Consider the following 22,500-nt stretch of genomic DNA (forward strand, 5'->3'; position numbering starts at 1 on the left):
GGGCTCGGGCCACAACCACCACGCCACCGTCACGACCGGCCCCCAGAACGCTCTCCCGCACGCGCAGCAACGCCAACCCCCCTGCACCCTGCTCGACCAGAGACCCTCCTCACGAGGGGCCGAGAGCACTTCGCCCGGGGACGACCACCCCCCCAAAGCCGTAGCGGCTGGGGAGGGGACAACACCCAACAGCGGCGAGGCCGGTTTCGGTCCCAAGAGGGCGGATCGGGGGCACGACGTGCCTTCAGCCATCTGGTCGAGGCGGGCACGGAGGGGGTGGGTCGGCGGTGACGGGGAGGGGGCGCAGAGCGGGCGAGGGCCGGGAGCGCGTGGGGGGAGTGGTTCGGGGGAAGGGCGCGCGCCAACGAAGACGCGAACCGGGCCACCGGGTAAACGTGCACGGGATCCCACCGCCACCAGCATGAGAGCGGTCCCGCGACGCCCGGGACGCCGGCCGGCCTCAGCACCCTTGGCGGGCCCCCCCCCCCGCGAACCAGGCCCCACCACGGCTGGGACCCAAAAACCCCACGTGACCCCCGCCGCAGGGGCCCAGCAGAACCTCCGTCCATCCGTCTGGTCCATCCCGGAGTCACGACCCAGGGGAAGCAACCCCCAGGCGAGAGCGGCCCGACCCGTGCCCGCACGCCACCCCCGGCGGCAACTCGGGACGGGAGCGGGCGGGAGACAGCCGCTCGCACGGCACGGGGAAGCGGGACGCGCGGGGGCGCCCCACCCCTCGGGAGACACAGCACCGCGAGGGAGTGGCCGCACGCGCACTCGCACGCACGCGGGAGCCCCGCGCGCCGGACGCCGGCCAGGCCCAGCGGGATCCTCCCCCGACTCGGAGGGGGGAGGCGCAGGCCGCGGTAGGCAAAGAGCGGCGCTCGGCCCCGCCGCGGGGCCGGCAGACCCCTCACGGAGAGGGGGCTCTGCCCAACACGCAACGGTAGTCACCCCGCATCGGTGGCCACTACGCGCAGAGGAGGGGCGGCAGCTGGGGGGTTCCGGTACCCCAAGGCACCCTCTCGGATCGCTAGAGAAGGCTTTCTCACCGAGGGCGCATCGCCCCCACCCATTCGTCCCCCGACCGGGCCCCGCTAAACGGCTCTCCAAAGGCCGCCAAGGGCTCGGGGGGCGGGGGTAGGTCTGCGGCAAGGGGCAGGCACAGGGCAATCCTGAGCGCTCACGGCTGGGGCCCAACAAGGAGACCGTCCTTGCCCCGCCACGCACACCATGCTCGCGTCACCGCCCGGAAAGAGCTCCGTGCCTCCGGCGAGGCCACGAGAGGCGGAGACGGACGTGGCATGCTGGGGCGAAGAAACGGCACCCCTCGGCTGGCCAAGCGCCACAGCGCTGGCTCGGCCCGCCGCGATCGCTCACACACCCCGCCACGTCCAGGCCCCCCCAGCACGGCATGCGCCAGGGGGACGACGAGGCGCCCGCATCCCCATGGGGGGGGGGCAGGTGGTCCTCCCTTACCGACTCCACCACCCGCTCCTCGGACTACGCCACCAACAGCGGTGGCCCGAGGGGGTCGCTGGGAACAGGAAACGACGCCACCGCTCGGCCTCGGGCACCTGAGACAACCTGGAGCGCTCCAGGGGCACCACGGAGGGCCAGGCGCAACGCGCTCAGCACGCCCAGGCGGTGAGCAGCGCGGCGTCGGGACGGCCCTCCCCATGGCAGGGAGAGCCGCTCACCACACGAAGCCAAGAAAGGCAAGCGAGAGTGTCCGCTGCGTCAGAGGACCCCGGTCCCACGGACACCAGGAGGCCGAACGTGGGAGGGCGGGGTCGGGCCGGAGTCCACACACCCCCCCCCGCGCCCTCCCCGCACCGCCACAGCAGGCGGAGGAGGAGGAGGAGCGCGAAGGGCCCGCGGGCAGAACGAGAAGAGCGGTCCCATTCGCCATGAATGTCCGTCCCTCGTCTGACGCGGCTTAGGCCCGGCCCGGGAGAGCGCGAGATCACCACATCGATCGGCAGAATGTGCCCAGGGAGGTCCCGAGGGGGGGAAAGCCCGGCGAGGACAGCAACCAGAGGGACCTGCTTTCAGCCTCGCCAGCACCCCTCGACCCCAGGGCGAGAGCAGCCGGACAACCCAAGGAAGGAGGACGCCTGACACGTGGCACGGAGCCTTGCGGGACAAGGGTTGTCACGACCGCAGCCAGGTGCCCGCAGTGGGGAGCGCACGGGGTAAAGCACCCACGCCGCCTGCCCACACCGCCCTCGGGTGCTGGAGACCGGAGGCGGCACCACGGCCTGGACCATCTGGAGGCACCCGAGCCGGCGCACAGGCCCACGCGGACGGCTCAAGTAAGCGAGGGCACAGCCGGGCTTGGCACCATGGTCAAGCCCAGAGGTCCCCCCCGCCCCGCACACGCCCAGAGGTCCCCATCTCTAAGGCGACAGTCGCCAAAGCACAGCGTGTCAGCACCTACCTGGCAACAAAAAGTGCTCATTTCAGGTGACAAAATCACCACGCCGACTGCCGGGGCCTAGACACAAGTCACCGGGACCTCCTGGGACCGTAGCCAGGCCACCGGCCCCAAGCACCGTTCCATCAGCCCCGGCCCCTGGAGCCCCCAGGGCCATCTGGTCGACCCCGGGAGCGTGGCGGCAGCCGGGACCGACGGGGGACTCGCGGGAGGTGGGGCGGGGCGGGTAGGCCCTCCCCCAGTCCGCCTGTCGTCCCCACGTCAGGACTTAGAAAAATCACCAAAGTCCTGCGGAGGCACCTGTGGACGCCCTGCTCCCCGGCCCTCAGGACGGCCCCACGCCTGTCCCATGCCGGTCCCATGCCGGTCCCCGACTCCCAGTTGGGACTGGGGGGGGGGAGGGGGCGATACCACGGAGGCGTCCCCGACGGCCGGACCGCAATGGGAATCGCGGCCGGGCCCCTGGGGCGCCATATCCGTGCCTCCCCTCGCGACCCGATCCGGTCCGGTCCGTTCCGGTCCCCTCCGGTCCCCACCTCCGCAGCGGGCCTCGGAAAGCTTGGTAAGAAAATCGGGTCAGACGACCGGAACCCCACGCGTGCCCCGTGGCCGGGCCCGTCACGCCATCCACGGGCTTCCTCTCAAGGCTCGAGCGCGACACGGGAGAAAACCGCGCGACACGGAAGGCCCGACGACCGACCGGAGCCACCGGCCGGATGGCGTCCGGGCGCCGGACACACCCGCTCCCATTCCCCCACGGGCCGAGGAGGGGACACCGGTGGGTGCTGGTCGACCCGTCCAGGCGACCCCCACACCCTTCTCAGGGAGCGAGGCGGTGGCGGCGTCACACCCTCACAAGCCTGGAGGTTCAATCTCCCGCGAGCCGATCGCGCGCCGACACCCCAGAGAGAGCGGGACAATCACGCTAGTGTCACCGGCTTCCTGGAACTCCGGCTTGGGGACCGCAGCCAAATGCCATCCCTTACTGACATCGGCGACGCTCTGGCAGGGTGACGCTATATAAAAGCGGCCGCCAGGTGGCGCCCGACAACCGGCGCAAAGGACACCGAGACAGATCCAGATCGCGGGCCCGTGAAGGCGCACAGCCGGCCGCCCGGCCACCCGATCTTGTCCCGGCCCCACCTCGGAGGGGCGGGCAGAAGGTGTGGGGCGCGCGGACCCGGGGCGTCGGCCTCGGGAGCCCCCGACCAGCGCGGCACGGCTGCAGCACCCCAGGGCAGACCGGGAAAACGTGTCTGGGCCGCTCCAGCCGGAAAGGGAGCCGGCTGGCCACGGGACACGCGCGTACGCATGCGCTCACGCCCACGCACGCACGCCCACGCACGCACGCACGCCCCCGCCGGAAGCGGACGTGGGCGGAAAATTCCCCAAAGGGGCGCGCGTGGGTGGCTCAGTCGCTAAGCGTCTGCCTTCAGCTCGGGTCACGATCCCAGGGTCCTGGTTTCCAGCTCCCCGTCGGGCTCCCTGCTCACCGGGAAGCCTACTTCTCCCTCTCCCGCTCCCCCTGCTTGTGTTCCCTCTCTCGCTGTCTGTCTGTCTGCCTGTCTGCCTGCCTGCCTGTCTGTCTGTCTGTCTGCCTGTCTGCCTGCCTGCCTGTCTGTCTGTCTGTCTGCCTGTCTCTCTCTCTCTCTCTCTCTCTCTCTGTGAAATAAATAAATAAAATCTTAAAAAAATAAAATAAAATTCCCCGCAGACACCGGCAGGCCCCAGAGGCCCGGCCGGCATTACGCGGGCTTCCCACAGCGGCACACGGGCGGTGCCCTGGGCCTCTGGGAGGACTTAAGACAAATTTCGGGGGGCAGGCAGGGAACGGAAAACAGAGACCGTGTGAGTACTCCTAGAACAACAACGGTTGAACCATTTTTCTTCTATCATTTCAAGGGGAGGAAGTCTCTCTCAAGCATACGAAGAAAGCTCAGGAGGGCAGAAAGGGGGTGATTGACACACGCCCCCAGAAAGGTGCACACTGAATCCCTCTCTGCGTGTACCACGATGACATCCAAGGACAACAAACAGGCATGGGGGAACATCCGTGCAAAGGCAGGTGTGGCGATAAGAATATCGGTTTCCCCCGAAACCGCCTGGGTGGCTCAGTCGTTGAGCGTCTGCCTTCGGCTCAGGGCATGATCCGGGCGTTCTGGGATTGAGCCCCGCATCAGGCTCCTCCGATGGCAGCCTGCTTCTTCCTCTCCCACTCCCCCTGCTTGTGTTCCCTCCCTCTCTCACTGGCTGTCTCTCTCTCTCTGTCAAATAAATAAATCAACCAGTATTTAAATATATATATATATAATATTATATATTAATATATTTATATTTAACATTTTTATTAAATACATTTAATATGTTTAAATATATTATATATTTATTTTATTATATATTTATTATATTTTTATTTATATAATATATAAATAATATATTTATTATATATAAATATATATTATATATTTATTAAATATATTTAATATATTTAACATTATATATATATTATACACACACACACACACACACACACACACACACACACACACACATATATCTCGGTTTCAGCATCTGTGACCATAACCCGGAAACACACGGTGGGGGGGGGCGGGGGGGGGAGGAGGAGGCGCGGAATGGGGAGGAAGGGAGTTAAAATAGCCATTCACTAAACAAATCCAGCTCCGGGACATCCGCGCATTCCAACACTAGGACACGGGGGGGGGGGGGGGGGGCGGGGGGGGGTAAGAGAGGAAGGGAGGGTGGGTGGTGCTTGAGAAGAGGTAAATAATTGATGATGAAATGTTCCATGATATTAAGGAGAAAAGAAAAACCAGGCGTAGCACTTCCTCTGGCGTGTAAAGGAAAAAAAGTTTGTTTGTTTTTTTTTTCTTCCTTTTTTCGTCTTTCAAGTACACGTATTTCAGGGCACCTGACTGGCTCTGTCGGAGGAGGACCGGGTGACTCTTGATCCGCAGGGGTCGTGAGTTCCAGCACCACGCTGGATGGGCATAGAGATTACTTAAAATTAGAAAGCTTTAAAAAACAAACACACAAACCACAGACGCGGAGCAGCATTAAGCATCCAAGACATACACCTGTCTTGGGGCGCCTGGGTGGTGCAGTCGGTTGGTTGGGCAGCTGCCTTTGGCTCGGGTCATAGCCCCAAGGTCCTGGAACAGAGCCCCCCATCACGCTCCCTGCTCAGTGGGGAGTCTGCTTCTCTCCCTCCCTCTGCCGATCCCCCTGCTTGTGCTCTCTCACTCACGCCCTCTTTCTCAAATAAATAAAAATCTTTATTATGGAAAGAAAAAAAAAAGATAAACACCTGTAAACAGGAAGTAGTCAGAGGAAAACATCCACAGTAGCAGAGGATGCGACATTAGAGGGCAGCAGAGCAGCATCCTAGCCAGGTGCTATGGCGCTTTACTGCTTTCTGTGCCCCGTAGGGACCTTTAAAAAAACCTCACCCTCCTATCCAGGGAGGAGAGGGCAGAAGCAACCTCCAGCAAGACTTCCTTTGATTAAAGGGAACTCTTATTACATTCACCTTCACCATTTGAACATGGGCTTTTAATGGTTTCCTTTCCAAGCCTTTCTCTTTGCCTTCTTCTTACCTGTGTGAATCCCTGATCCCACAGTCACAACATCCCCCCCCCCCCCGCCACCACCAGAACACACACACACACACACACACACACACACACACACACACACACACACACGGATGAAAACTGTTCTCTGTACACCATACATCCTGAGCACTGCGAAAGTAAATGAGGAAACGCGGACAAGAGAGAAATCAAGCAAATACCGTAACTCTGAAGGCTGGACATCTACTGAGTTGAGAGAACTGACCAAACATCAGAAACTTGAAATGAAGGTTTTCCTTTAAAGTTGATTCTTCCTTAGTGGGCTAAACTACCTACGTTCTTTACCGGTATTTCCTCAACTCAAGAGTGCGGCGATCCAAAGGCGGTTTCGCGGTAAAAAGTTTGTGGGTGCCGTCTTGACATTTGCTTTGCAAGTACACATATTTCAGGGCACCAGGCTGGCTCGGTCAGTCGGAGGACCACGCGACTGCGACTCTTGATCTGCAGGGGTTGTGAGTTCCAGCACCACACTGGATGGGTGTGGAGATTACATAAACAAGCGGATGGGCAAAAGGAATTAAAATCGCTACGGTGATTTCAAACAAAACAAGTGAAAACAAAACAAAACTCGGAAATAAAGTCGCCCCTGGCTTAATGCTTATTTCTAGACGCGACGACAGAGACCTGTGAGGTTGCCAGACAAAGAGCTATCACGGAACAGATACCCAAACAGATACGCCCAAGCCCAACAGAGGTTTGACAAATGCTCAAAGGCCACTCGAAGGAGGAAAGATGGCCCACCTCCCCGTGACATCAGAGGACGGTAATCAGACATCCACAGACCAAGCACGCAGGCAGGCAGGCAGACAAAGGAACAAGAAAGCTGGGGCGCCCGGGTGGCTCAGTCGGTTAAGCGTCTGCCTTCGGCTCAGGTCATGATCGAAGGGTCCTGGGATCAAGCCCCCCCATCGGGGGCTCCCTGCTCACCAGGGAGTCTGCTTCTCTCTCTCTCTCTCTCTCTCTCTCTCTCTCTCTCTCTCTCTCTCTCACACACACACACACACACACACACACACCCTCCTCCCCGCTTGTCCCCCCCCGCCAAAAAATTGTTTAAATTAAAGAAAGAAGGAAAGCAAGCAAGCAAGCTTCGACCTAAACAGCCACACTTCACCCCTCACACAAATGTGAACTCAAAATGGATCACACACTGCCATGGGAAACATAAAACTGGAACACACCGGGGGGGGGGGGGGGGAGCTCTAAGAGAAAAATTGAGGAACTAGGGCCAGGCAAAGAGAGTTTAAGACTTGACACCAGAGGCATGATCCATGAAAAAGACACGGAGAGGTGGGAAGTCATCAAAATTAAAAACCTAGGCTCTGTGAAACACCCTCTCAAGAGGGCCAAGTGACAAAGGACACGCAGAGGCCTGGGGGATTGGGGGGGGGGGGGGCTTGTGGCTCAGAGAGAAACAAAATGAGGAAACGCTCCCAGAGGTTGGATCAGGGTCACCAGGTGAACAGCGGTACAATCCGTTCAGATAGGAGGTCTGGCGCACGGCCAAGGCAAGGAAGAAGACCAAGATTTTAGGGTTAGGTCCCCTTGAATAGGTCGTGTCCACGAGGCTACCGAGTCAGAAAATCAGCTAGGCAGTTTTATCTCTAATTCCGAATGGACATGAAGTCTGGGGTTTATAAGCAGAAAGTCCATAAGCGATCACCCAGAGGCGATTAAACACAGAGAAACACCGTAGCAACAATAGACTCTGTAGGGCCCAGGGTCGAACTAGGGCCAGCGGGGTGGGGGTGGGGGTGGGGGTGGGGTGGGGGTGGGGGGGACACTTCACATTTTAACACCCAGCCTAAGGAGCCCATGCTGAAGAACACTGCCGCTGCAGAGGAGGACCGTCAGGAACGGTAGGAACGACAGGAGCAAGACACCGCCAGCTGTCAGGAACTACAGAGGGGATGAGAGATTCCCGAGGAACAAGGACCAATGAGCCACTTACCCAGACTGCCCTCAAGGAAACCAGAACATGTCACCCCTGAAAGGTGCCTCATCGGTACATGGCTTACTTTGAATTCAACTCACTGGAGACACAGCAGCTGCAGGAAGGATATTCCGACCCTTCTTTTCTTCGTGAGAGCAAGAGGTCGAACTCCCGTGTGAAAGGTACCTGCCCTGGAACCAGGAAGAAGACAGACATTCTTCATCACCAGAGACAAGGGGAGGGGACCGGGAGAATTAGGGTCTGAACAATCCACGTCAATAAACCCTCTTCGACCACCCCCTGTCTTCCCGGGGACGTCTCTCACCGCGGCCTACCGACCTGCCTGCCCCTTGCCCGAACCCCTTTGTCTTCTCCATTCTTCACAAGTTGGCTGATGCCTTGTCTTTACTCTCCTGCCCCGTCCATGTAAACACCCACTAACCGTCGTATGCCCTTCTCCCGTGAATCTCTTGTGTCGGTCGCCATCCTAGGCCCAGCCAGAGACCCCCAAGAGGGTAGAGGAGACTCTCTCCTTCCCCGCCCCTCCCCCCCCCCCACCGCGGGGCCTAGACTGTCCGACTGGAATGTCGGTGTCGGACTTGATGAGGAGAGCGAAGGCAAGAGAAATGAAGCGACAATGAGGTCTCCTTACAACTTGCAGCCCGCCGATAAATCCCTGAGACATACAGGGTGTAACAGCCCTACAACTCTCTCAAGGATTTTTTTTTTTTTTTAACGTTTTACCGATGAGGATTTGCTGTAGTCAGTGTCACTTCACTCTCATAACCACAGACGCCCAGAATATGCTAACACCCCTCTATCAACCTGTGGCCCACTGACACACATCTAAAGGGCCTCATGACTCCCGCTTTGCTAAAACAGTAGGGACCGACCTTACCTTGACAAGAGCTAGCCCTGCAAGGTCTCGGAGACCTTGCTCTCAGTATACACAAATTCCTTAGAGACTTACCTTAGCCCTAACCCCCACTCACTAGAAACTGTATCACCAGTTAACGCCTCACAGTCCCAGTGCGGCTCTTTCCGCCCACAGATCCCGTCCCCATGCTATAATAAAAGCACCTGGTTGCACCAGAAACATCTCAAGAATTCTTTCTTGACCGCGTGCTTGGCAGCTCCACATCAGGTCTGCTTGTCTGTCTGTTCTTGTGTTTGTCCCTTCATGCGTGTGTGTGTGTGTGTGTGTGTGTGTGTGTGTGTGTACACGTGTGTACGTATCTGTCCGTCTGTCTAGTGGGGCTTTATTTATTTCTTTAGAGCGATTTGGGGTTCACTGCAAAACTGACTGGCGAATACGGACGGTACCCATATGCCACCTGCTCTGCCATCGCTCACTGCTCCCCGCCCCACCACCCAACATGCAGAGGCGCAGGTGTGCTCCCTCAGAGCTTCCCACTCCCCCATCTGTGCCAGAGCCGGTGTGTTGATTACAATGGATGAATCTACACTGAGGCATCATCATCACCCATTCAGAGTCCAGAGTTTACGCTAGGGTTCACTCTTGGTGTTGTCCATTCTATGGGTTTTGACAAAGGTATCTTACCATCATAGTAGCACACTCAGTAGTTCCACTGCCTTAAAAATCCTCTGTGTTCTGCCTGTTCATCACCCCCCCCACACCCCCAACCCCGCCAAAACCCCTGGCAGCCTACAGATCTTTTTTTTTTTTTCTTCCCTCCCTCCCTCCCTTCATCTTTCTTATTACTAGTGTGGATATCATTCGTTTATTATAAAAAAGAGACACGGAAATTATTTACGTAATGCAGGACTGCACAACTTCAGTGGACTGGGTAGTTTCACATGACGCCGTTTCAATAATGATTTATTTCAGGCTACATCTTTTCTGAGAATGTCACAATCCATGTCACCTACAACTACTTCGATGCCTCCATACTCTGGGAGAAGAAATTTCTCGCCAACTTGCATGCCAACTGGTTGAGTCTCTCCACCCTTTTCCTTTAGAGCCTCATCCAATAGCTACTCCTGTTGCTTGCAGTCCTTGTCCTGGAGATTTTTATGGGAGCACAATGCCTCCTTTGGTTACAATGTTGGCTGCACTCCTTTGACCTAAAACCTGGTCAAAGAGGGGGAGAAACCCTCTCTAAACGCCTGTCCGGCCATGACGCTGTCCGCTGCAGTTTGTACTCTGCTCTCCAGCCTACTGATTTCAGTTCTGTCTCCTCCACAATGTCACATTTAGTGGGAACCGTGAGTTATGTTCACCATCTCAGATTGGCTTCTCTCAGTCAGGAATACACATGTACGGTTCCCCCACCTGGCTCCCCACAGCTACCCATAGTTCCATAGCTCGCTCATTTCTTTCCAACGCCCCCGAAAAACATTCCATGGCCTGGATGTACCCCAGTCTACATATCCATTGACCTCCTGAGGGACTTCTTGGTTGCCTCCAAGGTCAGGCAGTTATGAATGAAGCTACCGTGAACGTCTGTGTGCAGGTTTCTGTGCAGACGTCAGTTTTCAACTCATTTGGGCCGTTGATAAATACCAAGGAGTGGGATTGCTGGGTCGTACGGTAAGAGTGTGTTTAGCTTGGAAAGGCATCGCCCATATTTGTGGCATTTTTTGGATGATAGCTGAGAGCAGGGCAGCACACTGAAGGAACAAGGTCATGAAGGAGGTAGAATTCAAAGATGCTGGAAAGGAAGATGTCACCAAGGCACGACCTTTACCTCCATCCTCGTAGGGTTTGTGGCTGACCCTGAGGATGACATTGACATGAGACAGATGACCAGGAAAAGGAGCATACAAATTTGTTTCCTACAAGTGTCACATGACAAAGCCCTCCTGAGGAAACGAAGATCCTGAGAAGGAGCAAACCCTAAATGCTTGTATATTGGGTTGAACAAGGAGAGGCGACTGTGGGAGGGTAACTCAACAATGTGGCGAGGCTATAGGAACGTTAAGGATTTAAAACAAAACAAAACAAACAAAAAAGCAAGATCTGTTTGTCCAGAATTCTCATTCTCATTCTGAACTTCCTGTCCTTGAAGATCAGAATGTTACTCACGGGGCACCTGGGTGGCTCAGTCTGTTAAGGTTAAGTGGCTGCCTTCAGCTGAAGTCAGATCTCTCAATCCCGGCATCCTGGGATTGAGCCCTGCCTTGGCCTCTTTGCTCAGCGGGGAGTCTGCCTCTCCCTCTCCCTCTGTCCTTCCCCCCCTACTCATGCGTGGGCTCTCGCTCACCCTCCCTCCCTCCCTCCCTCTCTCTCAAATAAATAAAATCTTTTTAAAAACTTTTAAAAAAAGAATGTCTCTCACTCCCCTTCTGGCATAGGGAAGACATCTTCCAGGGGGATGGGTGGGGGAAGCTTCTGGGGAGAAAAGGGGGAGAGTCAGGTACCCTCCTTGCACCTGCGGGGGGGGGGGGGGGGTTGGGTTGGGTGTGTGTGTGTCTGCTGCTGCCGCCGCTGCTGCTTTGTAGAAGTGTCTACAGTTCAAAACAGTACTCTGGTTTCCTTTATATCTAAAGCTTATCTCGGGTTTGGGGTTTGGGTTTGGACAGGAGGAGGGAGGGCCACATTTTCTTCTGACAGAGTGGAGAAAGAGAAGAGGGGTGCGGGCTTGTGCATATTCTTTTCCATCTTGGGGTGAGCGGAGGATTCAGATTCAGCTCTTGCCAGATGAGATCTAATTTCTCCATAAACAATCAGGCAAAATATCAGGCAAACAGAGGGCGAGTAAGCGTTAGAAGACCATGGACAAGATGGGTTCCAAAGCAATGATTTCATCAGAGGAACGTGAATGCCAAAGATTTCCAGGGACCATGTTTATGGATGACTTGGTGTGTAGGTCATTTCAAATTTACAGTGCTACCATCCATCCGGTCACTTCAGCATACTGTCTCCAGCTCACACGAGCAGTGTAGTCGTGCAAATATAATATGGGGCTCATCCAGGGATGGGATTGTGCCAGAGAAAGGGAGACAGCAGCATGTAATTGAGCCTAAGGAGTGTCCAAGAGAGTGACTCTCTAAAGTACATCGAGGCAGAAGGAGACCGGCTGGATTTTTTGTTTGCTTGCTAGGTGTTTGTGGCAATGGGGTGGATGTGGGTGGGTGTTGTTTATTTTCTGGACAAGGTGAAGGGACCCTTCAAGTGGAAGTATTTGCACAAGGGGTCTTGCAGGATGGGAGGGTGCAGCTCAGTCCCTTTACCAAGAAAAAAGGAGAATCAGACCTTTTAAGAACTAGGCAAGGAGAGGAGTCTAGCTTTGGTTATTGCAGCACCCAGGCACCTCGGCAGAAACAACAGAAGGTTCCCAAAAGGAACCGAGTTGCAGGAATCAGCGTGAGCAGGCCCCATCACCCTCAGCTCTCAGCTCTCAGCCCTCAGCCCTCAGCCACCTCCCCACCGGGGCAGGAGGCGTCTATAATCCAGTCTGAGCTCCAGATCTGGGTCCCGCCCCCCCTCACCCCCACCCACCTACAGGGCTCCCCTGCCCTCTTCTCAGCCAGAGACACATATGGGAGGGTGGTCCCAGAACAAATCTCCCCACATCCACAGAAATCTTGCCAGCACTTTGACCACTTGGCCTTGAGACACCAACTCATCTGTACCCGTGCATGATTTTTTCCTTGGACCAGGGGCCTAGTTCACCACTTAGGACGAACAGCAAATCCCCGCTTCCCCCCCTCCCCACCCTCCCCGCAGCCTACGGTTCCCAATTCGACCGGACAACATCAGTTGGGGGGGCGGGGATGGGGGAGCAGCTGAAGGGAGGGTCAGGGTGATCCATTCTAATGGGCCTCATTCAATCGTATCATTCAAATGCAGAAAGCTTTCTGTTAAAGTCAGAGCCTGGGGCTTCTCTCCACTGAATGGCTTTCCCAAACTTCCCCAACCCTTAGGCTGCAGCTTGCAAACTTCTGGGAAGAAAGGGAGGGAGGGAGGGAGGGAGGGAGGGAGGGAGGGAGGGAGGGAGGGAGGAGGGTAAGGGGAAAAAGGGGAAAGAGGATGTCCGAAGAGTTCACCTCATCTGGGTGTCAGTCCTTCATTCCATTTCTATGAAACATGGACAGAGGCCTGCCTTCTGTCACTGCCTCAAGCTGAAGTAAGGTGCAGTAGAGGCTTTGGAATGGAAGGGTCTGATACAGTGCAGGTCGCAACTTTTGGTCCCTTGTGTTATTGGAGGGGGTCTCAGAGATAGTTCCTTATCTGAGAACTTGGATATTTTTCTACATGGTTTCATTGATTTTATCCCCAAGTATACTCTATGGAATAGTAACAGCATAGCATGACCCAACTGTCTCATTCTGTCTCAGATTGATCTGATCCGGCGGGCCTCGTGGGCCTCGGAGAGTACAGACCGGTAAATTAGCCTGAGCCCCTCCCCCCCAGGACGGGGGCGGGGGGGGGGGGGGCAAAGGTCGTGGTGGTTAAGGGCTTCTTGTAGCCAAGTAGCTTAGTGTTTGGTTTTACCTCTATGGGTTCTTTTTTTTTTTTTTTTCCTTTACATATCTTTATTAAGTAATCTCTACACCCAACGTGGGGCTCGAAGTCACAACCCCGAGATCAAGAGTCGCATGTTCTACTGACTGAGCCAGCCAGGTGCCCCTATTTATATGGGTTCTTATTTCCAAACAGGAGTTAATAGAGGTGCCGCAAGCGGAGTTAACTATCACAGACTCGGCCTCATTCAGCAAGCAATCCGGTAGTTCATAAGAGGCATTTCTATGGAAACAAAAGGAAAACACTGGTTAATGGTTGGAACAAGGGATAAACCCAGTGTCTAAGTCCAGAGTACTACCGGTGAGAAGGTCTCTAGGATGTCAGGCTTGAAGCATCCTCAGATGGAGTGAGGGTGGGCAGGGGCAATCTGACGAATTTTTCTGGTGTGTAGTTCAAATGTCTCATTTTGAGTGGCCCATAGAGCAACAGGCACAAAGATTGTCTATGTACGAGCTATTGTTGCCATTTCCCTGAAATTTATTTCAAGTTGACCAGCTTTCACTTGCCACACTTCAGGAAAAAGGGCACTTTCAGTTCTTAATGATTGTAAGGTAAGAGAATGGGAGAATGTTGGAAACCTTAGTTTGAACAGTCATAGTCAGAGACTCAAGGAAACCCGAAGGATTCAGGATCCAGTCCAGGTTTATAGGCAAACAACATATGTTCAAAGATAATTCATCAGAACTAGCACCTAACACCTACAAAAGTGTGTTATTGAAATACAGTCTTTCTCCCTAAAGTCACCTTCATTCCTGTCAAAGATAGCCAAATGAAGATTAATTTGTTTGTAAAACAAGCCCAGTTTTTAACAAACATGGCCTAATCATCTACGTAAGCACAGCAAAAATAGCAATTGACCAAATCATATATAAGGTTCGTTCTTTCTTTCTTTCTTTCTTTCTTTCTTTCTTTCTTTCTTTCTTTCTTTCTTTCTTTCTTTCTTTCTTTCTTTCTTTCTTTCTTTCTTTCTTTCCTCTTTTAAATCTGCTTTGATGTAGCTTTTTATAAGGAATTTTAGATTGAACCTTTAACTGCCTTTTTAAAGCCAAGAGCCAAGCCAAGTATTTCCCATCGGATTTGTCTGCAAGACCTGTAGGTTGAGGTCGATTTCTCTCATCTTGAGGTCCTCCAAATTTCCTGAAGTTCCTGCATCTGTCAGGAGGTGGCATTCTTTACTCACCTGGTAAGACTGAGGAGAACACTGTAAGTAAGGTATCAGGCCAACATTTCCAAGGGGCTTTATTGGCTCCATAAAATCGATCTTTCTTAAAGCTGTCTCATCATATCTGAGTCTATGCTTTGTGTCTCTGAAAGATGACTTTCCAGGGGCACCTGGCTGGCTCAGTCGGTAGAGAGCACGACTCTCTCTCTCTCTCTCTCTCTCTCTCTCTTTTTCCCTTCATTTTTTTAAAGGTTTTATTTATTTGACAGAGAGAGACAGAGAGAGAGAGAGACAGTGAGAGGGGGAACACAAGCAGGGGGAGTAGGAGAGGGAGATGCAGGCTTCCCGCTGAGCAGGGAGCCGGAAGAAGACATGGGGCTCCATCCCAGGACCCTGGGATCGGGACCAGAGCCAAAGGCAGACACTCGACTGACTGAGCCACCCAGGCGCCCCTGTAGATATCTTAAGAGAAAAAGTTTCCTTGACCGTGGAAGAGCAAACACTGGGGGAGGGGGACCAACAATGTTTTGAACCAGAGTCATTAAAAACGCTCATCTTTTTTTCTTAAAAAACAAACAAGAAAACCCAGTCATCATTTTCCTGAATTCATTCAGTTCCATGTTATTACTTTTTGTTCTGTTTAAATGCAGCTTTTTCATATGTTCTGGAAATTCATAGTTTAATTTTAGGATCTGAAGGTTACCAGAAACCTGTATTTGTCAAAGGTCCTTTTTGTGAATCTTCTTGAAGCTGAACGATATTTTGCAAGAGCATCAGAACGGTAACTGTAAATGACACAAGAGTCAAAAATGGACACGGATATTGTATGGAACCAGAAAAGACCCTGAATAGCCAAAGGAATGTTGAAAAAGAAAACCAAAACTGGTGGCATCACAATTCCGGACCTCAAGCTCTATGACAAAGCTGTAATCATCAAGACAGTGTGGTACTGACACAAAAACAGACACACAGACCAACGGAACAGAATAGAGAACCCAGAGATGGACCCTCAACTCTATACTCGACTAATCTTCAACAAAGCAGGGAAAATCCAATGGGGGGGGGGGGCGTGCGGGAGACAGGCTCTTCAACAGATGGTGTGGGGAAAATTGGACAGCCACATGCAGAAGAATGAAACTGGACCATTTCCTGACACCAAACACAAAAAACAGACTCAACATGGATGAAAGACCTAAATGGGAGATAGGAATCCTTCCAAATCCTAGAGGAGAACACAGGCAGCAACTTCTGTGACCTCGGCTGCAGCAACTTCTTGCTAGACACATCTCCACAGGCAAGGGAAAGAAAGGCAAACATGAACTATTGGGACTTCATCAAGATAACAAGTTTTTGCCCAGCGAAGGAAACAGTTGACAAAACCAAAAGACAACAGACAGAATGGGAGAAGATATTTGCAAATGACAAATCAGATTAAGTATGTCTATAGAGGGGCGCCTGGGTGGCTCAGTCATTAAGCGTTAAGCATCTGCCTTCGGCTCAGGGCGGGATCCCAGAGTCCTGGGATCGAGCCCCACATCGGGCTCCTCCACTGTGAGCCTGCTTCTTCCTCTCCCACTCCCCCTGCTTGTGTTCCCTCTCTCGCTGGCTGTTTCTCTCTCTGTCAAATAAATAAATAAATAAATAAATAAATAAATAAATAAATAAATAAATAAAATCTTAAAAAAAAAAAAGGGGGGGATCTCTATAGAATGTATCAAACTCAACATCCAAAGAACCAATTATCCAATCAAGAAATGGGCAGAAGACAAGAGCAGACATTTCTCCAAAGACGACGTCCAAATGGCCAACAGACCCATGAAAAAAGTCTCCACGTCACCTAGCATCAAGGAAATACAAATCAACACCACAATGAGATACCACCTCACAGCAGTCAGAATGGCTACAATTAACAAGTCAGGAAAGGACAGATGTTGGCGAGGATGTGGAGAAAGGGAAACTCTCTTACAGTGTTGGTGGGAATGCAGGCTGGGGCAGCCACTCTGGAAAACAGTGTGGAGGTTCCTCAAAAATTTGAAACTAGAGCTACCCTACAACTCAGCAATTGCAGTACTGGGTATTTACCCCAAAAATACAAATGTAGTGATCCGAAGGGGTGCCTGCACCCCAACGTTTATAGCAGCAATGTCCACAATAGCCAAACTATGGAAAGAGCCCAGATGTCCATTGACAGATGAATGGATAAAGCAGATGTGGAGGATGGATAGAGAGATAGATAGGTAGCTATAGCTATAGATCTGTATCTATCTATATCTATCTGTATCTAGCTATACATCTGTATCTAGCTATATGTATCTATCTATCTGTCATCTATCTATCATGAAATACTACTCAGCCATCCTAAAAAAGAAGAGAGAGAGAGAGAGAGAGAGAGAGAGAGAAAGAAAGAAAGAAAGAAAGAAAGAAAGAAAGAAAGAAAGAAAGAAAAGAAAGAAATCTTGCCATTTGCAATGACATGGATGGAACTAGAGGGTATTATGCTAAGTGGAATAAGTCAATCAGAGAAAGAAAATTATCATATGATCTCACTGATGTGTGTGTGTGTGTGTGTGTGTGTGTGTGTGTGTGTGTGTGTGTGTGTTTTCCATAAAGAGTTACATGTCATCCTGATGAAGGACACTGCAGAAAGTCACGGAGTTTATTTTCTGTTTTTAGTGTGTGCAAGGCTGTGTGACTCTGATCTTATGGGAGCCAGGGAGGTTTTCTTTTGTTTTCTCATCTTTATGTTTGGAAACCTCCTTTTTAGGGCTTGATTGAAAAAACTTTTTTAAAGATTTTATGTTTATGTAATCTCTACACCCAACATAGGGCTCAAACTCACAATCCCGAGTCCCGACGGAGGACGGAGCCAGCCAGCAGCCAGGCACCCCTTGATTTTTTTTTTTTTTTTTTTTTAATTGAAGCAAACATGCAATGTGTGCTCAGCGCGGAAATAGAGCCCACGTGTTGAGGTTTTGTGGAGTCATTTGGACCTGGGTAAATGTGAAGGCCCGGGAGCAGGGCCCACAAATGTTAAAAGTTGACAATTTCTTTGATCAGTATTCACTTAACAGATGATTTATTGAAAGTGCTATTCTATGGCAAACGTCCTTCTATGTTCGGGATACAGCAACAACCAGATAGCTGAAGCTCCCACCTCATGGATTTAAAGTTTCAGTTGGATGTAGAGATAGGTAGGTAGGTAGGTAGGTAGGCAGGCAGGCAGGCAGGCAGGCAAGCAAAGAGATTTAAAACATGGCATCGGGGCGCCTGGCTGGCTTGGTCGGTAGAGCGTGTGACTCTTGATCTCGAGGTGGTGAGTTCAAGCCTCACGTTGGTTGTAGAGATTACATAAACATAAAATCTTTTTTTTTTTAAGATTTTATTTATTTATTCGACAGAGATAGAGACAGCCAGCGACAGAGGGAACACAAGCAGGGGGAGTGGGAGAGGAAGAAGCAGGCTCATAGCGGAGGAGCCTGATGTGGGGCTCGATCCCACAACACCGGGATCCCACCCTGAGCCGAAGGCAGACCCTTAACCGCTGTGCCACCCAGGCGTCCCAAACATAAAATCTTTAACAAAGAATAAATGATGGGGTGCCTGGGTGGCTCAATCGGTTGAGCGTGTCTGCCCTAGGCTCAGGTCATGATCCCGGAATCCTGGGATTGAGCCCCGCATCGGGCTCCCTGCTCAGCGGACAGCCTGCTTCTCCTTCTGCCCCTCACCCAGCTCGTGCTGTGCTCTCCCGCTCTCTCTCTCTCTCTCTCTCTCTCTCTCTCTCAAATAAATAAATAAAATCTTTTAAAAAATGAACGAACGAACGAACGAACGAACAAAGCCACGGCATCAAAAGTGAGTGCTTGCTTGCTTGGGGGGGGGGGGGGAATCAAACCGGAATATCTTTAACCTGTAACATATTCTTTATCGATCCTGCTTTCACTACTTTGCCCGGATTTCATTTTCCACAAGTGACAGTCCCTCCCAAGTGGGCTTCTTTCATCGTAAGACCCGTGTTCTCCCCTTGTCCCGCAGAGAGAGAAGAGCCATGAGAGGCGAAAGTTGGGCAGATCGGTATAAATCTAGGAAATAAAATAATCGTTCCCAAGACCAGTAGCCAAAGTTCTGCTTCCGTTTAGGACCCGATGTGTTAAAAAAGCATGTATGGTCGTTGGCTTGGAGAAAGGGGAGGAGGCCGAAGTATCATCCTAAAGAACAGAGTAGGGGGAGAAACAGAAGTGAAAAGATCGAAGAACTGGTTTCCCCATCCATAGCCTTTGAAATGATTTGGTGTCTTCTCCTAAGAGAGAGCCCATTGTCCGTCCAATATTTCATACCGCTTTTCACAAAGTATCACAACACAACACAACACAACACATTGCACGATCCCGTGCCTCCAAACCGTCTACGCAATCCTAATGCGTCCTATCTGCGTTCTATTCTATCATGTGACTAGAGCATCATGTACTTCACCATTCCGCTGTTGTTTGACATTCAGGTGAATTCCAACTTCTGTTCGGGGTGCGTGGGGGGCGGTGTGTGTGTGTGTGTGTGTGTGTGTGTGTGTGTGTGTGTGCGCGCGCGTGCGCGCGCCGTATCTATTGCTGCTGTGCAGCGATCTGATCCTCAGGGTGTATCACCCTAACACCGCAATGGCTTGAAACAACATCTCTTTATCATTTCCTGGTGCTTGCCTTGGGTGGCCACGTGGTTTCTACCGGTGTACCCCGGGCTCACTCCAGCAGTGGCCTTCAGCTGGAGGGTCAACTGAGTTTGAAGGTGCAACTTGGCCACATTCCCAAGTCTGCAGTCGGTGCTGGCCGAGCACCGGGTTGCCTCTCTTGTCGATGCCTCTCATGGCCCAGTCAGCTAGACTGGCTCTCTTCCGTGAAGGTCTCGGGACGGCCTGCCAAGAGGGTCAAGCACGCTTCCGGACCACCTCTTCAGCTGTGGCTGTGCAACTAGTAAAATTTCACTTCTAGTCTATTCTTTTGGTCAAGACAAGTCCCAAGACCCAGTCCAAAACCAGGGGACAGAGCAATCGAGCCTACCTCCAGATAGCAGGAGCATCGAAGGCACATGACGTGAGGGTGCACACGTGCCAGGAGGTAAGGGAGGTACGGTTGTCAGTCTCCCACGAGGGATTCCTAAACCCTATGCCACGACGCACATTTTTGTAAAAGTAAGCTTGACGTGTTAGCGTCTAAAACATGATTTCCTTTGAATCGACCCCTAGAATTGGATTCGTCCAAAAGAAGGGGAAGATGCGTTTTTCAGGCTCTTGATACCAAAGCTCTTGACTTCCAGAATGGACTTGGATGACCCTTCACCATCTCTGCTTTGTAAGACAGTGCAAATTTAATTGGCCAACCCCGCATGAAAAGGTTGTCGATCACGTTCCCGTCCGAATTCAAATTCAAGGCAGGATTCCTTTTTAAAGGCACAGAGCAGCCAGCTCCGTGGCAAGGAGCCAGAATTCTCCGGGTGGATCTCAGATCCACCGAATCCCACAAACCCCGTGTGACGTGAATGTACGAATTCGTGGAGGTTTCCCTCCCGATGGCTAAGAAGATGCTTTCACATCAGTGATGACAAAACGCAAACCCACAAAACCCCGATAGATGGGCACGGTCTTCCCTAAAGGGTCCCTTATTTCATGGAATCCAATTCTTCCACCTTGCAGTCTGCATTCACGGCTTCTATTTTCCGAGAGGCCGACACTCTTTCTCTGCAGACATGTCACAAGATCGGCAGGATACGGTCTTCCGTGCGTCGGGCACACCAAAAGCTGTTGGGAAGGCCCCTGCCATCGGAATGTATTCGGCACGGATGCTAAGGAAGACTTTGAAACCGATCTAGTCCGGTTCCGTCCTTCAGTCCTCTTGGGGGCAGAGCTTCCGTGTTCCATGCCCCCTCTCCAGGAACGCCACTCTCCCCACAATTTCAGGTGTCCAGGCAACCCGGAAACTCTCGAGCTAGGTGAGTTCTTCTGGGAAGGGGCGGGGGGGGGGGGGGTTGGGGGGGAAAGGGTGGGCAGTGCCGACGTTTGGAAACATTGAAGGGCACCCGAGGCGAGGCTATGGCCAAACCGAGTCCGTGCACAGGTACGTAAGGCGGGGGTGGGGGGGCGGGGGTGGGGATGGGGGGGTGGTGGGGTGGGGCACGAAACCTGTGCTCTCCGTAGGTTACGAAAAGCTCAGGGGCACCTGGCTGGCTCTCTGTAGAGCGCGCTGACTCTTGATCTCAGAGTCCTGAGTTCGAGCCCCACGTTGGGTGTAGAGTTTACGTGAACCAGCAGCAGCAGCAGCAGCAGCAGCAGCAGCAGCAGCAGCAGCAGCAGCAGCAGCAGCAGCACCACCACCACCACCACCACCACCACCACCACCACCACCACCACCACCACCAAAAATGATAATAATGAAAAGCTCGAAAAGCCCCACGGCCCCTGGCAGGATGTCTATGGCAAGCCACACCTCCACGACAAATAGCTTTCCACAGTGACGGCGACGGATGGCGGAAGGACAGAGGCAGCACCCTACCCCAAACCTCACAGCCTGCCTCCTTTCCGGCCAGATGTGCAGCATCTGGGAACGGCTTTGAAACCTTCCCAGTCAACGGCTTGGGCCCGCCTGTCGGGAAAAGCGCTCTGCTGTTCATTTCACTCCTGGACGAGCCTAGGAAGATGAAGCGGCGGTAGCTCTCCGTGGGGGGGGGGGGGGGGGGCGCCACGCGATCCAACACACACGACCACAGCCACTGAGGAGCATGAGATCTGTATGGCCTCGAGGGGTACAGGATAGCCCGTGAATCCTTTTCCAAGGAAGAAGGCGGCAACGTGAGAGCGTGCAAAACACTTTCTCACAGCATCTGCTGATGGTGCTAGGACTTCTGTCCCCGGAGAGGATACTATTTTTCCACCGCTTCCAGTTTTAAGAGAAAGGGTCAGGGGAAAATCATTCAGTCGTTCCACTCATCTTCATGGCTCATCGTGGAAAACGAAGACGCCGTACAAAGGAGCAAAGCGCGGATCCATGCAAACACATGGGTGAGCCCCCCCAAAACATGACGCTAAGTGAAAGGAACCAGACAGCCAGGGTGACATAATGCCTTAGGGATCCCATGGGTAGGAAAGAGCCAGACGGAATAGCCCAATCCTAGAGGGAGGGAGCAAACAGATCAGAGGCTGTTGGGGGAGAATGGTGAAGAGAGCCGGGGTGAGGGTCAGGGTGAGGTTGAGGGTGGGGGGGGGGAGGCGCGGACGGGAAGGGGGAGGGGTGGGGGGTGTCTCTTTTTGAGGTGACGGAAATGTTCTGGAAATGGCGGTGCGGGTCGTGCAGCTTTGTGAGTAACCTTTAAAAAAAATAAAAAAGGCCACCGAACCGTACACTTTCAAGAGGATGTGAATCATGGCGTGCGAATTGTATCTCCACTTTGAAAATGTGTGAGGAAAAAAATGTAGCAGATGCAGGTTGGTAGGTTGGTAGGTAGGTAGGTAGGTGGGTGGGTGGGTGGGTGGGTGGGTAGGTAGGTAGGTAGGTGAACGGGCCGGTGGTGGACCGATGTTCGTTCGTTCGTTCGTTCGTTCGTTCGTTCGTTCGGTCCCTCCCTCCCTCCCTCCATCCATCCATCCATCCATCCATCCATCCGGTCCGTGCGTCCACGAAGATCTGCATCAAAAGGTGTGGGAAGGGGGAGGTCGGGTTCTTGTTCTGAGTGGTTTTATTTGTTCCCCAAACTAATCACCTCTGTGGAGATAAACAAAGATCACCCACATGAGAACAGGAATCACCTGTTGAGGTCAACAGAGTCTGTGGGCGGTTATCACCACCTGGG

At 53.0% G+C, this 22,500-nt stretch overlaps 1 long non-coding RNA gene across 1 annotated transcript in view; it reads right to left on the bottom strand.

Moving 5' to 3' along the window:
* Positions 1–22,368: 22,368 nt before the first annotated feature.
* Positions 22,369–22,500, bottom strand: part of LOC148107065 (uncharacterized) — a 1,545-nt gene continuing 1,413 nt past the window's right edge. The window contains exon 2 of the long non-coding RNA XR_015723034.1: positions 22,369–22,500. This exon is cut by the window's right edge and continues 312 nt beyond it. This is a non-coding gene — a long non-coding RNA (uncharacterized LOC148107065).

Source organism: Ursus americanus, chromosome 35 (assembly GCF_024610735.1).
Source record: "Ursus americanus isolate L20-20 chromosome 35, mUrsAme1.1.p, whole genome shotgun sequence".
Classification (NCBI taxonomy): Eukaryota; Metazoa; Chordata; class Mammalia; order Carnivora; family Ursidae; genus Ursus; species Ursus americanus.